Consider the following 18,077-nt stretch of genomic DNA (forward strand, 5'->3'; position numbering starts at 1 on the left):
AACCCATGAATGAAAGATTTACTCTTCAAAACAGGGTACTCTTTATTGTGCAGTTCCTATGGTGAAAAGTATTTTAAATGCCTTATGTGTTCTTTAAAAGGAAATTAACAAAATTATTTTAAATGTTTATTTCTACATAGGCGAAACAGATGAGAAACTTTCCCTGAAATCTTTATTTTTAAATCTACATGTCTGTATTGATAATATTGAAATTGTATTCAATGTACAATAACTTGTCAAAGTTAACTTTCATGTATGTCAACATCAGTTCAATAAAGTAGAAACAACAGTTCTGAGGATTCAGACACTTCAGGCTTATTTCCTTAACAGGCCATGTTGATTGCACGCCAAAATATCAATGATTCGGCTGTTAAGTGTTTTCATTGTTCAGTTTTATTTTTAAAAGTCTGTCTAAATGGGACAACACATTTGAGCACTGTCCCACAGACTACCCACTTCAACAGTAAACCTGGGTTACTTTTCTGGCCCAGTATTAACCTGTAGAGAATACCAGGCTAGGGAAAATGGTCTGGGTCAGGAATACACGTCTATGCTGATAAAGATTCAGTCAGAATTCCTTATGAATGTTAATACTCTGAATGAAACTCTTCCCTACTTTCCGTGAAATGACCGCAATTCTACACATGCGTTCACACCGTAGTCCTGCAGTAGCTGGCCTCAGCAGGGAACCAGAGTCGTCTGCGGAGTCTGGAGTTGGTTAAGTTCACCAGCACAAGCAAGTTTCATCAACCTTCGGGGACAATGTGAAAACAAAAGGACTGAAGAGCTCCTCTGTTTATACATTCAATAAAAATTTATTCGTACAGTCTTACAAAGCGCGCACACAAACGTCTGTGTCACCAGGCTTCCGGGTCAGCGCGACGACCCCGCGTGGACCCGCAGGTGGCCGGGAAGCACCAGCACCCGCACCTGTGCAGGAGCACCCGGACTCCCCGGCACTCAGCGGACAGTGCCCTCGGCGCTTACTCGCCCCGGGCCAAGCCCACTTACGTATCCTAAAAGCTGTGCCCGGATCCACAAGCAGCTCTTTTAACATCAGCTTTTAATACTTGGTATTAGTTGGCGAAAACACATTGTTTGCAATTTGCCTTTCTTTGGGGGGAAAAAGTTCCTCTGAGTTCAGAGAATCAAAGACTGACTCCTGCAGGGGAAGCAGCACCGAGACCGGGGGAACGTGGGCCAGGGAGCGAGCCCCTTCCCCGCGCCCCCGGGCCGCCCCCAGCGCGGCGGGGTCCGCACGTGCCCCGGGGGCGCCGGCGCGGGTCCGCCCGGGGATGCCCCGTCTCTCCGCCCGAGTCGGCCGGCCGGCGGCCGCTACTGCTGCTCCCCGCGCGGGCGCTCGGGCGCGGGGCCGCGGTCCGGCAGCGCCCGGGGAGCGCTCCTCCGCCGCCTCCCTCCCTCAGGGCCGCTCCGGAAAGCGCCCCCCGAGCGCGTCGGCCGCGGGGGCGGCGCGGGGCAAACGGTGGGCCGGCTCTGGTACCCGCCCGCCCGGACCCGCGCGGCCCCAACTCCGGCGCCGCCGCCTCAGGCTCCGCGGGCCCCGCCAGCCGGCGCGCCACTTACCGCCGCGAAGCGATTTACGTAGCGGCCTCGTCACTGCTTACGGACACGAGGAGGAGGGACGACGAGCCCCACCGGGACCGGCGCCGGCCCACGTCGCCTCACGTCAGCGCTGATGCGGCCGCCGCGGCCTCCCCGCTGGGCGCGACCCACCGCGGCGCCGCGTCCGCCGGCCCGCTAGCTCGCCCGCTCGCGCCGCGCCTGCCCCGGGGACTCCGGGGGAATCTGCGCTCGAGCCCCGCCCCCTGCCGGCGGCCCGCGGGAGTGCGGCGCCGACAATCCAACAATTGAACGGAACGCGGCGGGGGGAGGGGTATGGGAGCGGGGCCTGGGCGGAGGGGCGGGGCCTTGTGTGGGAGGCGGGGCCGGGGGGGGCCGTGAGGAGGAAGTAGGCTGGTGGGAGGGGGGAGATCGAGTAGGGGCGGGTCCAGGGCGGGGCCTGGGGCGGGCGGGAAACCCGAGGCTGCCGCGCGGCGCCGCGCCTCTGCCGGGTGGCCAGTTGCTTAGAAACTGAGGTAACCGCGGTCGCCGCGGCGTCCGTGTGGAGGCCGCCTCTCCTCGGGGCGTCCCCGCAGCTCGCCGAGCCCTGCGCGCCGCAGCCGGCCGACCCCACCTGACGCCGCGGGCCGCGAGCTCGGAGGGCCCGCCCGCTGCCTTCCGCGACCTGGTCTGCACGGCGGTGTGGCGGGGACTGGCCAGGACCGCACTGGGAGATGTGACGGGACAGGAAGGCTGGGGGGCAGGAGGGGCCCCGCCCGGGGGAGGAGAGCTCCGCGTTCGTCCGGCTGGACCCTGGCCTTGCCCACGGGGGCGGTCCCGGCCGGGCTCCGAGGAGGGGTCCCCGGCCGCCGCCGAGGACGCTGTTTGGACGGCGGCTGAGAGAAGGAAAAGAGAGCACGGTCCCGGGTGCGGGGCGGGGAGCTGTGCGCCGTACGTCCTCCGGGGCGTCCTGACCTCTCGGCGCTGGACGGTGGTGGAGTGCTGGCCGCTGAGTCCCCGTCTCCCCCAGACACTACCCGGGGGACAAGCGCGGCCGGTGGGTCCCCGTACCCCCTCCCCACAAGGACCGGACTCTGCGCTCCTTCCTCCTGGGACGTGCGTCCCCACCCCCTCAGGAAAGTCAGTCTTCTCGTTAGCGGGCGCCCCCAACCTAATAAAAAGCTGAACTCAGACACTGACCAAGCCCTGCGGGTGCTTAAGGCAGGGCGGGCGCTGGGTGTTTGTCTGTGAGTAGTCGGTGCCGCTCCCTTCAGCCCAGATGGAAGGGGTCACAGAAGGAGAGAAGGGAAAAGACCAGATCTCTAAACCCGAAAACTCAGGACCTTCACCTGGTCAGGCTGACCCCACGCTGGACGAACAGGCTACTTGGGGGAATTGTGGTCACTCTCCTCCCAGGACGTTGTTCTCCACCTGCTTGTTCATTCCTAAGCGTCTTTAACGAAGTACATTCTTACACAGAATCCATCAGACAGGCTTGAAATGCAAGTACTAGTGGAAACCAGCATATGCTACAGCAGAAGAGTCCGTCAAATCCTTGAAAGCAGGGATGAGAACCTGCCCTTCCCGAGAACAGAAGACGGTAGCTGGCGTCTGAGAGGGACATGTGGTCTCCTGCTGCTGCTTCGAAAAAGTCCCGCAACACTGAGTTACTGCCTGACAGCTCTACGGGCTAAAATCAAGGGGTCGCCTCCAGGAAGAGTCCATTTCCTTGCCCTCCCCACCTTGTAGAGGCCACCCGCACTCCCTGGCTTGTGGCCCTCTTCCTCCATCTTAAAAGCCAGCAAAGTTGGTTGAGTCCTTCCCAGTGAGCTGCCATCTGATTCTCTCCCCTGCCTCCCTGCTCCGCTGAGAAGAACCCTTGTGACGACAGCGAGCCCTCCCTGAGAATCCAGGATAATCTCTCCATCTCAAAACCAGGTGATTAGCAACCTTAATTCCCGTTTACCACATAACCTAACATGTTCACAGGTTCCAGGGATTTGGACGTGGGCATCTTTGGGGGATCCTGAGACAAATCACCTGCCTCTTGGTGTCATTTCTTGCAACTAATTCAAGCATTTGATTAGAAATGCCAGTAACCGATTTTTTCAGTTTCTCATATTTAGGCTTGAAGATGATAGTGACATTGAAAATGGGCTCTCCGGGGTGAGGAAGAGCAGCATCGTCAGAGAGCAGCCTCATTTTGTATGACCAGCCACCGTAGTGTCAGAAAGTATCTGCATAATTTGCACCGTGCAGGGCCTAGTCTAAATCCAAGCTTTGTTCACATCTAATTACCATACATCACTTCAGGAGGAATTGTATCCACAACAGTTGTTCCTGTCACAGAACAGAAATTAATATCAGGCCACAAGAACCAGAGCAATGGCAATTTCTTGTTTTTAAAATATTTTTCTACTATGTTCTCTATACTACCAATAGTTCACTCCTATGTGTACATATTCTTAATCATAAAGCCCAGAAAGCAGAGACTGTGTCTTTTCTTAAAAGAATGATGTTAGTACCTGCATCACAGTTTGTTGTGAGAATTAATTCATGTAAAGTATGTAGAACTTTGTGCCTGGCCCAAAGTAAGCAGTAAATAAGTGTTAGCCATGATGCGTACTTTATGACTTGCCTAAGTTCCTTAATTGACTTCTGTGGAATCTGAGATCTAGAAAAAGCCTTAAAAATCTAAGTCAACCTCTTTGCTTTATAAGTTAGAAAGTGGAGGCTGAGAGATTATGAGATCTGCTTTGGCTAATAAATAGTAATATCAGGGCTAAAATCCAGGACTGGTGACTCAGTTCTTTACTGCTTCCATTACAGCAGAGATCTGGGAATTTGCATCCTTCAAATGACTACCTCCTACTGTGTTTATTCTACTAATTTACTGCAGAAGAGGATTAGAAAACAAATTCACTTTGAAGTATTTTATACAGCCCGTTTCTATTCAAATTTTAGGATTTAAGACTCTAACAAATACAGGGTGCCAAATTTAAATATTTGAGAATGGTAAAACAAGTCCGAATAATAGGTACTTGATTTATGTTGTCTCCAATTTGCTGTTTGGCAAGAAATGTTTCACTCCAGTAAGTTCCAACGTAGGAAATATCCTTTTATATATGGGTGTGTGTGCTTTGTTTTTTGAGTTTGGTAAACTTAAACTTCCAATGCTAATGTGCTCTGAACTTAGCAGAATATTTAGAATGATATTTAAAGGATGAATATCATAAGACAAACTCAGGCCACTGAATTCTTTAAAACTTGACTATGGTCATTAACCTATCATGTCTAATTTTTAAAATCATAAAAATACAATGATAATCTACTTTCAAATATTTGTCTATATGTTCTTAATTAACAACAAATTCAGTTGCCTCCCAGATGTACTGTTTCCACACAGAATTATATTGTAACTGTCTTCAGAGAGAGGTAAGGACTGGAAAACAATGAAGCTTGTCTAAAACTGACCAGTGCTCAACCCTGGGAATTGCAGGATAGGGTTTTATAGAATTAATGTAGGGGCTTGGTTCTGTTTTCTGAATTTTTTTTGGTAGAATAATAATAATTCATATTTCTTTTATTTTTATATTTTTAAGTATGTATCAAGATGCCAGAGGAACAGTAGCATGTAAAGACATCAGTAATAATTCATAGAGCATATGAACTACTTTCTGAGTACTTTATAGATCTTTTTAACTATTAAAAAGAAATTTGAAACTAGTCCCAGAGTTAAATCCAAAGATTATTATATAAAACCCGTTAAAGAAAATGGAGCCCCATTTTACAAGAGGATTAGGTTACTGGGTTAAAATAAAACATCACCTTCAGGAACAGAGAGCTCATTCCAACAACTGCTTGGTCAGCGACTAAATTCTGAGGACTAAATTCCATAACACTGAAATGCCAGTTGTCAAAACTCAGGAGAAATTAAGGCGAACCAAACTGAACACATAGATCAGGAGCTGGGTAAAAAGTATCAGGTTGGTTTGACTCACGGTGAGGCAGGTAACTGATCAGACCAAGAAGAGGGAACACAGGACATGTCAGTGCTATGACTTGGGGTCAGGTGCTCTGGAATCCTAAATGGAGTTGTTGCAGAGAGGGCTGGGGGCAGGGAGGTGGGGAGGAGAGAATAGGAGAGAAAAAGTAAGAGGGAAGAAGGCTGTTTATATGTATACCCAGCCCCCTTCAAGCCCTTAACAACACGAGCAAAGAAGAAACCAGTTTATGAGGAAGAGAGAGATTGTCATTGTCAGTCTATTTCATGTTGGGAAAGAGCCCTGTGCCACGTTTTTGCTCTGCAACCTTAGCCCTTCCCTCAGCCTGTTTCCTTTAGCTGCAGAAGAGGGATCATAATACCCCAAAAGATATTTGTGAGGAATAAGTTAACTAATAAATAATGTAAAGGCTTTAGTATAATACATATCACATAAAATGCTCAATAAATATTAGCTATCATTACTGCTCTGTATAGTCACTTTATGTCGTAATCACAGAATAGTACGAGAGGTAGTAGAGACATTCAGAAATCACCTAAAGTTTAACCCCTAATACATGTACGTCTCATGTTTTGGGCTTACAGCCTGTGAAAATCAGGTCTGTAACAGCCCGCTGTGCACTGCCACCTCTCAGCACCCCTGTGGCTGACAAAGTTTCTTGTCTGGACCAAATTCTCCACTGAGCCCTTTTCTCACCTGGGCCTCTACCCTTGGCCTCTAAAGACTTAAATAAAAGCAAACTTAGTTTCTAACAGCTCATGGCCGCATGCTGGGATGACCCCAGCCCCACTCAGTGCCTGCCTGAGAAAACTCAGAGTTGCCCATAGAATCACAGCTTGCCCCAGCAACACCTAATGACAGAGACCCTGTGTCCTAGGAGCTTCCTTCAGCACCACTTAACACACGTGAATAGGGGCACAGGACCCAACCCTGCCTTCCGGCTTTTGGTAGCTGATCGCTTCCCTGACTCTGCTGAGACCCATTCGCCCCTCTCCCGCTCTCCCATCCTCCCTGTAAAACATCCAGTCGCCTCTACACATCAGTGATGAGTCAGTTCTCACTGGACTCTTTTCACTAGTGTCGGCTTTGTTTGTAAGTCACAGGAACCATTACCTCATAAAATGTCCTTGACAGACCTCACCACCCATGCAGGTGGGGAAAAAGTCTGATCTACCTTCCTCCTATGACTTTCTTCACTGGAGGAGAGGCTGTTTTATACTTGCCACACTCCCTTTCAGCCTTTGAGTGCTCACTTTACAGTTGGGCCCGCCATGGGTTCAGTTCTCTCCCTCCCTCATTCGGGAGGCTATGCCTGCGTCCCACATGCCCAGGATGCCCTTAGCCTCTAAAGATCTCTTAAATGTGCAAAGAAGTTCTGTTTAGCATTTCTACAAAATTGTCAATTGATGACCTAAATGGGTCTCTACTTAAACTATCGTCCATCCTCAGCATACAAAGTAATTTTTTAAATTACTTCTGCTTTATTTTTCTTCTATTTGTTAATTACTTATAATCCATACTACTATGCAAAGTATTGTAAAATTCACACATTAAGAACTATGGAGGATAGACTTCATTTGAGAAGAACAGTCAATAGTGATTATATTATGGCTTAAATAGGCTTCTTGGTACTATTATTTCTACTATTTTTATAGTGGAGAAATGTTTTTCTTTCTAAACAGTTAATTTTTCATCAAACTTTTAGAATACAGTTAATCTATAAGTAAGATACAAGTTTCAGGTCCAGAGATTAATGAATTGGTAAAAAAATATTCTGAACTAATTCTTGACTGGTGAAAGTCAAGATAGGATAGATTTTTATGCTCTCAGTTGTTGGCACAAACCACCTCAGGTCCTTTGCACATGCCGTTCCCTCTGACTATAGTACTTTTCCCTTTCTTTTGCCTAGTGAATTCTGTTTGTTCTTCAGAGCTTAGCTCATTGTCTCTTCCCTTTTCTTGGCAGACCACAGTCAGCCCCTTTAACCATTCATATACTTTCATTTTACTGAGACTTCTCTTTTGAAGCACTTACCATAATTTAAAGTAAGTAATTATATCAATATATAATAAAGCCTGTCTCCCCTGCCAGAATATAAACTCTATGATAGCATCTGTCTTATTCAACACTTTTTCCCTAATAACTTCTGAATTATTCCTTAGAATCGCTGATAGGAATATACGATATTATGGGGAATGCAGTAAGTAGTTCCCCAAACAGTTGCAACCTCATATTAGGCTCTTAAATACCTGTTTATTTGCTTTTGTTCAACTCATACAGTTCAGTGCCATGTGCTGGAAATGGTTATTTACTGTTTTCTAGAAAGATGTGGACTGAGGTCCTGTTATCAATTGAGCCGTGTAAAAAATGCACCTGAAATGAAAGATCAGCCACTGTGTCTGTAAAACAGAAGGGAAATGATATCCACATTATTTTGCATATAAAATGCCTTATTTTTAAGTGTGCTCCTTTATCATAGGTACTTTAACTAGAGTTTACCAAGTTCTTGATCTTCATAAATTGGCAGCCTCTTACTTTGTAGGTTATAGTGCCATCATGTGGTTACTTCATTTTCCTAAAATGAAATGTAACATTTTTGTCATAGAGACTCAAAAACTATGATTGGGAAGCGCAGCTATGCCACACCCAGGCACGACAACTTCTAATTTAATACTGGTTCCTAAGACTGGCTGTATATAGATTCATTTTGGGGCTTCGGAGTCTGAGCTGTAAGCATGCAGAATTTGGAAACATTTAAATGATAAAAGAAACCTTACTAATACACTGCCATGAAGATTCACAGAATCTCTTATGGATGGTCAGGTTTTTGGGTTTTTTAAAATGTATGTTTATTGGTTTATTACAAAGGATACAGACGAACAAGCAGATGAAGAGAAACAGGTCTGAAAGGGTCCCAAGTGCAGGAGCTTCTGTCCCTTGAGGTTGGGGTGTGCCACCCTCTCAGCACATGGATGTGTTCACCCTGGAAACTCTCAGAATCACGTAGTTTAGAGAGTGTTATGGAGGCTGCATCATGTAGATAAACTCCAGCCCCCTTCCTTCCCCCGAAGCCAAAAATTCCGAGCTTCTAATCATGGCTTGGTCTTTCTGGTGACCGGCCTCCATCCTGACGCCACCCAGGAGGCCACCAAGAGTCAGCTCATTAGAACAAAAGATGCTCCTATCACTCAGGAAATTCCAAGGGACTGAGGGGCTCTGTATCAGGGACTGAAGCCAAAGACAAAACATTAGAACAAAAGATGCTCCCAGCATCCCTAACGCTCAGCACATCACAAGGGTCTTAGGAGCTCTGTGTCAGGAACCCGGGGCAGTGACCAAGTACATACTTCTTATTATGTCGCAGTTAGCCATCCTGTAGGCATACAGAGGAATCTTGCTGTTGTTTTTATTTGCATTTCCCCAATGACTGAGGGTGCCGAGTACGTGTTCATGTGCTCATTTGCCCTCTCTATATCTTTGGTGAAATGTCTTTGCCTGTTTTTTAATTGGTTTTTAAATTTTCTTACTATTGACTTTGGAGAATTATTTACACATTCTGGATAAAAGTCCTTACTATATATGTGTTTTGCAAGTATTTTCTCCCTATCTCAGCTTGTCTCATTATCCTAATAACAGCTTTTGAAGAAGTTTTTAACTTCTATGAAATCCAATCTATCAAAGTTATTTTATGTTTTTTATTGAGGGGGGCAATTAGGCTTATTTATTTATGTTTAGAGGAGGTCCTGGGGATGGAACCCAGGACCTCGTGCATGCTAAGCATGTGCTCTACCACTTGAGCTATACCCTCCCCCCAATTTGTTATGTTATGGACCAAGACTTTGGTGTCATACCTAAGAAATCTTTGCCTAAAGAATAAAGATTTTTCTCATGAAATACCCCTCTTCCCAAGTCCTAAGCTCACCCGGAGCAGCACAAACCCACATCTAGGCTTTTCTCTCTTTCTCTCAGGTGGACATTACTAGCCAAGGCAGCTGACAGTCCCAAGGAATACATACAGGCACCAGGGGAGAACTTACAAAACCTCTGACAGCAAGATAACGATTCAGGTAAACCACTCGTAGAACTGCTGTTATCAGAGAAAGGCAAACTGGTGGGATCAGACAGAATAAGAATTTCAAATGCACTTACTAAAAACCTTCAGAGAAAGAAGGAAAAGTGTTGGAAACACAATGCAAAAATACATATTTTTGAGTTGGATATTGGGTATGACTAATATTAATGGAATAAAGAACTCAGTGGATGAGTTGAATAACAGAACAACATAGCTGGAGAGTTACCTCATGCTTTATTCTCCATGGTGGCTCAGATATTTTGTTAAATTTATAATGTAATCAATCATCTAACTAGATGCTCTTTGGATCACAAAACAAATACATCAAGAATGAACAAATGGATCTCAATGGTCAATTGTTAGTGGCTCTCTGGCCAAGGGAGCTGAGATCCCATTGCGCTGAGATCTACATGAGCATCAGACCTCCACAGGTAAGAGCACACCTGGCGATGACTGCTAATCACAGCTGTGAATGCGGTGACACTAATGTCACCCTCTTGCCTCAGAGGCAGATTCATATTTCATAGTGTAGTTAGGGGCAGTGGTGATGGTCAACTTCAATATTGCTCCTCCACCCATTGATTCAACAGTAATTATTAGGACTGACCGTGTCTCAAGCACTGTACCACGTATAAGGATACGATGGTGCAAGATATACGTGGTCCCCACCCAGAAAAGTGGAGGAGACAGTCATTAAGTAAACAATCATACAAATAATTACTTGATGACACTTGTGATCAAGGACATGAAACAGGAACCCAATCAAGTCTAAGCAGCAGGTTGGTTCTGAACAAGAAGCTTTCAGCTGAACCCTGAAGGATGGGAAGGAGTTATCTTGGAGGAGAGTCAGTACAGAATTGTTCTGGGCAAAGGACGCCTGTGGAAAGGCTCTGCAAACGAAGGCGTCTGGAGTCAGGCAGCGCAGGGGGACTGACATGGCTGGAGCATAGAGTACACACAGGAGAGGGAGCGCCTCCAAGGCCAGAAGGCAAGGCAGAGGCAGAGTACTGAGTCTCCTTTAACTGCTATCGAGACTCTGAAGGTCCTAAGGTTAACTCGTCCATGCTAACCAGATTCACATGAGGCCCATTGCCAGTCAGGAAACCAACTTAGAGGGAGGGTATCGCTCAGTGGTAGAGCACATGCTTAGCATGCACAAGGACCTGGGTTCAGTCCCTGGTACCTCCTTTAAAAATAAATAAATAAAAATAAACCTAATTACCTCCCCCCTCCCAAAAAAATATGAAAACAAAATCAATTTAAGAATTGATTCCAAAGCTTACTTCCAAAATCAAGGACATTAGATTGTGCAGCAGGAATATGGAACTAGAGGCAAACATGTCTGTCATGGAAATACACATACCCATGTGGCCCAGTAATTTCCCACTTATTCAAATCATTCGTTCATGCAATCAACATTCATTGAGTGTCCCATTGGTCATGTCTCAGCCTTCTTATATCTTCCCTGCTGTTTTGCACATAGTCGTTGCTTGATAGCTTTTCAGTCTAGTGTTGGCAGATTTTCCCCGTGGCTCTCTCGTATTTCTGTTCATCTTGCAGACAGCAGCACTGACTACTTTTGCTCCAGACCACATTTTCAAGGATGCTGAATAGCAAACAGGCTATTACAAAGCAGCTGATTGTTAAAGATTTGAGATTCCTGAGCTCAGGGTTCCTCAGATATAACACAGATCCGCCATGGACTCAACAGTCACCTGGGCTGCTTCATGTCACCCCCGTGGCACTCGCTGGGGGACACGGGAAACCAGTGTGAATGTGAAGCCCACGCTTCCCGCTGTGACGTACATAACAAAGTCTTTGTCTTGGATCCGGGAGTTTCCTGTCTTCTGCCCACATCCATGAAACAGCGGTGACTTGTATGCTTCCAAGTAGTATAAATTCTCAGACCCTTCACAGAGCCTGACGTCTAGTCAGGGTGATCTATATGTGAGTAGCTATGTTACAGAATGAAAGGGAGGGTGTTCATGCAGAAGTACGACTGTCAATACTAGCTCAGCTTGATGGTAGGGTTAGGATGGTTGGAAGAACAGGGTCTTGGAGGAGGAATACAACTTCCACAGACGAGAGTCCTGAGAGAGGGACAATGTACACAAATGCAAAGAATCACTAAGGGACCTGATTCTTCTAGAAACAGAGAAAATTTTAGTTTAGTAACAGGATAAGTTGGGTGGGTAGCAGGAGATAATATTGGAAAGTATCCGCCCATTAGATGGGGGATATGTCCAAAACTATCAAACGTAACTGTAATTGCACTCTTTTCTGACCTTATGTTCAAAACCAAATTCATACTCAGGAACGTAAACCTGCATCTTTGAGCAAACTTCACTGCTCTGGACTGGTTTCAAATTCAAGTACTGTTATTCTCTAATAAATGAGACTTTAAGTGTATAAGTATGCTTGCTTTTTTAAAACCTTGTTAGACATATTAAACACACAAGTAATGGATTTTTGGACTTTTGCTTGTAAGTCTCTTACATAAAATTTATTGGATACTTCTCACATTTCAAAATGTTTGAAAATATGTCTATTCTAAGACCAAGTGCTATAGCTTGAGTTGTTTTTCTTTTCAAATATCATTCATCATCTTCACAATTTATGCTTTCCCAACACAGACAGGTAAAGCCTATAGATGGAACTGTGAAATGTATGACCTGGACATAAACTTGGGACTCTTCCAGTCTAGTATCCTCTGTGTGCTGGACTTAATCATTCTACCACTAAAGGTGAAAAACAATGTTCTTAATTAATAAAAAGCATTAGACTACTAGGCATAATATTTCAATTTTCAGTTTTTATTCCCATAAATTTTCACACAATTTGTGCTTTCAATTTTTAAAAATAGAATTGAGGAGGTGGTTCATCATGGCGGTGTAGGAAGATTCCTAACTCACCTCCTCCCACAGACACACCAAATCCCCAGCTGCATATGGAACCATTCCCTCTGAAAAAGATCTGAAAACTAGCTGAACTGGTCCTGTACAACAAAGGATGAAAGGGCTACACTGAGATGGGAGCAGAGGCAGAGATGAGGTCCCACCAAAAACTCCATCTCCAGCGTGGTGACCCATAATTTGGAGGGATCTCACAAACATGAAGCTTCCACCTAAGGAGCGAGGGGTTCCCATGCTATATCAGGCACCACAGCCCTTGGGACTAGTACCAGAGAGACAAGCCCCCAGAACACTGGGTGTTGAAAATCAGTGGGACTTACCTCCAGGCTGTAGGGAACTGAGACTCGACTCTTAACGGGATCAAGTGCATTCTCACTCACCTTGGGACCCAGTGCAAAAGCAGCAATTTGAAAAGACCTAGACCCTATGTGCAGGAGATTCATTTGCTTGTCATAATCATCTACCAGCAGGACAAAGGCCTGTTGGGACTTTCTCTGGGGACAGAGACGCCAGTGAGCACCATTTTTGCCCTCTCACTCTACCTTACTAGCATTTGCTTACATACTGATAAAGGGGTCAATCCAACAAGAAGAGATTACATGTATAATATTTATGTACCCAATATAGAAGCACCTAAATACATAAAGCAAATATTAATAGACCCAAATGGAAAAATAGACAGCAACAATTATAATAGGGGACTTTAATACCCAACTTACATCAATGAATAGATCATCCAAACAGAAAGTAATAAGGAAACGTGAGACTGGATGAGCTTAACAGATACGTACAAACTTCCATCCAAAAGCAACAATACACATTCTTCTTAAAAGCACATGGAACATTCTCCAGGATACATTATATATTAGGCCACAAAGCAAGTCTCAGTAAAATTAAGAAGAATGAAATCATATCAAGCATCTTTTCTGACCACATGGTGTAAATGAGAAGTAAATTGCAAGAAAAAAGCTAGAAAAATCACAAACATATATAGAGATTAAACAGCATGCTACCGAACAACCAATGAGTCAATGAAGAAATTACAGAGGAAATTTAGAAAATACCTTGAGACAAACGAAAATGGAAATACAATACACCAGAACTTATGGGCTGCAGCAAAAGCATGAGAAAGACGTGCACAGCAACAGGCTTACCTCAATTTTAAATAAACAATCTAACTTTACACCTAAAGGAACTGGGCGAAAAAAGGAGGCCCCAAATTAATAGAAGGAATAAAATCATAAAGATCATAGTGGAAGTAAGTGAAATAAAGATCTAAAAGACAATAAAAAAGATTGATGAAACTAAACGCTGGTTTCTTAGAAAAGACAGACAAAGTTGACAAACCTATAGCTAGATTCACTAAAGAAAAAAGAGAGAAGGACAAACAAACAAAATCAGAAAAGAAAGAGAAGTTACAACTGACACCAAAGAAACTCGAAGGACATTAAGACTACTAGGAACTGCTTTAAATCAACAAATTGAGTAACTTAGAAGACATGAATAAATTTATAGCAATGTACAATGTTCAAAGACTGAATCTGGAAGAAATAGAACAGGTTGATCAGTAATGAAATTGAATCAATCATTTAAAAACTCCAAACAAACAGATCCAGGACCAGAGAGCTTCACTGGTGAATTCCACCAAACATGCAAAGACACCTATGGTTTTCAAACTCTTGCAAAAAACTGAGTAAGAGTGAATGATTCCAAATTCATTTTACCAGGCCAGCATTACCCTTATAACCAAAATAAGACAAGAACGATATAAAAAAAAATTACAGGCCAATATCCCTGATGAATTTAGATGCAAAAGTCCTCAACAAAACATTAGCATACCAATTTCAGGAATGCATCAAAAAGATCATACACCATGATCAAGTGATATTTATTCCAGGGATGCAAGGATGGTTCAGTACCCACAATTCAAGCAATGTGATATACCACATTCACAAAATGAAGGAGAATAATCATATGATATCCTCAATAGATGCATGAAAAGTATTTGACAAAATTCAACACTCACTTATGATAAAAACTCTCAACTCTCAGTGCATAAAGGGACTGTTCCTCAACATAATAAAGGTCATATACGACAAGCCCACAGCTAACATCCTACTCGGGGTGAAAAGCTGAAAACTTAACCCCTAAGAACAGAAATAAGACAAGGATGCCCACTCGTCACTTTTATTCAACAGTATTGGAAGTTCTAGACAGAACAATTAGGCAAAAAAAAAAAAAAAAAGAAAGAAAAGAAAAGCCATCCAAATTGGAAAGGGAGATGTATAACTGTCACTATTTTCAGACTGTGATTTTATGTACAGAAAACCCTAAAGACTCCACTTAAAAACTGTTAGAACTAATAAGCTAATTCAGTAAATTTGCAGATACAAAATCAATATACAAAAATCTGTTGCATTTTTTATACTAACAATGAACTATTTGAAAGAGAAGTTAAGAAAACAATCCCATTTACAATTGCATCAAAAAGAATAAAATATCTAGAAATAAATTTAACCAAGGAGGTGAAAGATCTGTACACTGACAACTATAAGACATTGATGAAAGAAGTTAAAGAAGACACAAATAAATGGAAAGGAATTCTACGTTCATGGATTGGAAGAAGGAATTTTGTTAAAATGTTCATACTACCCAAAGCAATCTATAGATTCAATGCAATCCCTGTCAAAATTCCAATGGCATTTTTCGCGGCATGGTGATTACAGTTAATACTGTATTACATATTGAAAGGTGCTAAGATAGTAGATATTAAATACTCCCTGGCATTACAGTTCCTGGGTGGATCAGGGTTTGTTTCACTCTAGTGACACATACTTTTAATATGATATAACAGTTGAGAAAAATGTCATCTCTCTTTCTTTGACATATCACGTTATTTACTGTAACCCATTACTCAGATTCACTCTGTCTTCCCAACCCTGGGGAATCACTTTCTAAATGCACTGTATTTCTTTAATATGAGCTCTCTTTTGACATAGCTTTGATCTTGTTAAATTACCTGGCTGAGTACAGCTGCAAAGAAATATAGAGGATTCATAGGTAATTTTTAATTTAAAAGAGAATGCTTTTTTTTTTTTTTAAATAGCTTTGAACCAGAATTGTCTAGGAGAGGCATAGATTAAAAAAACTTTGCAATTGGTTCCACCTTCCCGTATGGAAAAATCTCACGGGATCCTAGCTTTGCTGATTAGAGACTTTGTACTTTTTCTTTTTTTTAAGTGTACAAGTAGTGAGGTTTTAAAAAATGAATAGACTTTATTTTTTAGAATAGTTTTAGATTTACACAGACACTGAGCAGTAGAGAGCTCCCATATCCCCTCTCTCCCCATCCCCAGTTTTCCCTATTGGCGTCTTATATTGAGAAAGTGCATTTGTTACAAGTAATGAGTGTATTTTGATGTATTGTTATTAACTATAACCCATACAATTCAAATTTCCTTAGTTTTTACCTAATGTCCTTTTTCTGTTCCAGGATTCTCTATAGGAACCCCTATTACATTCAGCAGTCATATCTCCTCTTGGCTGGGACAGTTCCTCAGACTTACCTTGTTTTGTTGTTTGTGTCTTTGTGTTTTTTTTTCTTTCAGATTTATGGAGATAAGGCTTATCTTGGTGTCAATGAGCTTGACAGTTCTGAGGAAGACTGGCCGGGTATCTTGTACAATGCCCCTCTCCTGGCATTTTCCTCATGATTAGACTGGAACTGGGGGTGGGGAGGAAGATCACAGACGTAAATACCCTCCTCTCAGGGCTTCAAGGGGACACACTGCCAGCAGCGCGTCATCATTGCTCATGTCGACCTTCATCACCTGGCTGAGAGGACCTGTGCCGGGTTTCTCCACTGTAGAGAACTTAAATTCCCTTTCTCTGTTGTATTCTTTGGAAGAAAGTCGCCTTTCCCAGTCTATACTTAGGGAGGGGGGAGTTATACTCCCCTTCCTTCAGCTGGAATACCTACAGAATTGATTCGGGACTCTCCCGCAGGAGGCCATTTCCTCCCCCCGAGGTAATGCCTCATTCAGTAATTTCTGTATCTCAGGATGGGCCCATGGTATCACTTGGTCCGAGGGGCTGTAATCCACGGCTCCTGTATTTTCTTGCCCACACGTTCTAGCTTTGGCTGATGGGAGCTTCAGTGGGCTCCAGTGCCCTCTGACAGGCTCCTACCAACGTGGATTTTTTTCTCTGAGCACTTCCTTACTTCCTTACACCGAGATGTTCCAGCTCATCTTGCATTTCCTGCTGCAGCCCTCCAGCCAGATATGTCTCCAAAGAGGAGCCTTGTCCTTTTATAAGCACAAAACAGCTCCTTACTCAGCTACTCCAAACATGAAAACTGTTCTTCAACATCTTTTTCTTTTTTAGTTTACTAGAAACAAAAGGTGGAAAGGTATTTTAATAAATGATATAACCACAAAATGCGAATCTCCAGTAAACGTTTAAGAGAAGATGATTCAGATTTAGATACATATGAGTACACATAGGCCTCTCCCATTTTGTAGCCTGGAGGAACACAATTTAAGTGCTCCTTAAATTTGTATCTCCTGGTCTATGATCCTCAGTTTGGCTGGTAAAAACTCTTTTCCTTTTTAAATTTGCTTTAAAAAAATTAAAAACAATTTTTTAGAAGGGGAAGTAATTAGGTTTGTTTATTCACTTACTTTTAATGGAGGTACTGGGGATTGAACCCAGAACATCACACATGCTAAGCATGCACCCTACTACCTGAGCTATACCCTCCCCCACTAAAACTCTTTCTACACCTATTATAGATTTTTTTTAAAATTGAAGTATAGTTTATTTACGATGTTATGTTAATTTCTGTTGTACGGCATAGTGATTCATTTATACACATATATATTCCTTTTCATATTCTTTTTCATTATGTCATTAAAAGGCATTGAATACAGTTCCCTGTGCTGTATAGTAGGACCTTGTTGTTTATCTATAGACTTTTTTATTGATAATTTCCGTTGACAGTGTTGACACAAATTTTCCAAATTCCGCTTGAAAGCTAATTTTTACCATTGGCAACAAACACTCTCAGTTGCTTTGCTTGAAGCGTCCGGCTCACTTTTTTCATTTTGGAAAAGTGTGTCTCACTTCCCAAGTCAGAGTAACGTTGGTTTTTGTGTCAGTTGTCCTTTCAAGGAAGCACGGTCCTCCGTGAAAAGCAGCTAGTTCCCTTTGCAGCTGAGCCACTGAAGCAAGTGTCTTCCCTCGGGGGACAGTGCTGCTTCGGTGCACAGCAAGAGGGCACGCGTGCCTTCCGCAACTCAAAGCGTTACAAAGAGTGTGCTCGGGTTGCAGTTAGAACAATATTTTTTTTTACCATTTTATCAAGGATATTTCTAAATTAAACTAAAAAAGAAACTGGGAGTGTGTGGCAGAGATGAGAGACGAGTGGGGTCGTTTCGTGCCACCCTCTGGACTCCTGCTGGGGTGACGTCAGCAGTGCTGGGTGAACCCAGAATGAAACACAAAGAACGTGTCGTTTACGATGGAGAG

The 18,077-nt window shown here is 43.6% G+C and overlaps 1 protein-coding gene and 1 long non-coding RNA gene across 19 annotated transcripts in view; one reads left to right on the forward strand and one right to left on the reverse strand.

Moving 5' to 3' along the window:
- The window catches only part of CREM (cAMP responsive element modulator), a 52,396-nt gene extending 50,510 nt beyond the window's left edge, over nt 1-1,886 (reverse strand). For 3 of the 17 annotated variants that reach the window (XM_032474077.1, XM_032474075.1, XM_032474071.1), the window contains exon 1: nt 1,585-1,878. The gene's annotated coding sequence lies outside the window, so the exon portion shown is untranslated. Of the gene's footprint in view, nt 1-616; nt 752-1,584 lie in introns of all 17 variants that reach the window. The other 14 variants (XM_032474076.1, XM_032474074.1, XM_032474080.1 and 11 more) reach the window with 12 other exon arrangements.
- Nucleotides 1,887-2,008: 122 nt separating this feature from the next.
- Nucleotides 2,009-16,262, forward strand: LOC116661592. 2 transcript variants are annotated; one of them, XR_004317540.1, is made up of 3 exons: nt 2,009-3,498; nt 9,534-9,631; nt 16,157-16,262. It is a non-coding gene; the product is annotated as an uncharacterized LOC116661592 (long non-coding RNA). The 2 variants fall into 2 exon arrangements; XR_004317541.1 differs by lacking the exon at nt 16,157-16,262 and adding an exon at nt 11,197-12,360.
- The last annotated feature ends 1,815 nt before the right edge of the window (nt 16,263-18,077 follow it).

Source organism: Camelus ferus, chromosome 35 (genome assembly GCF_009834535.1).
Source record: "Camelus ferus isolate YT-003-E chromosome 35, BCGSAC_Cfer_1.0, whole genome shotgun sequence".
Classification (NCBI taxonomy): domain Eukaryota; kingdom Metazoa; phylum Chordata; class Mammalia; order Artiodactyla; family Camelidae; genus Camelus; species Camelus ferus.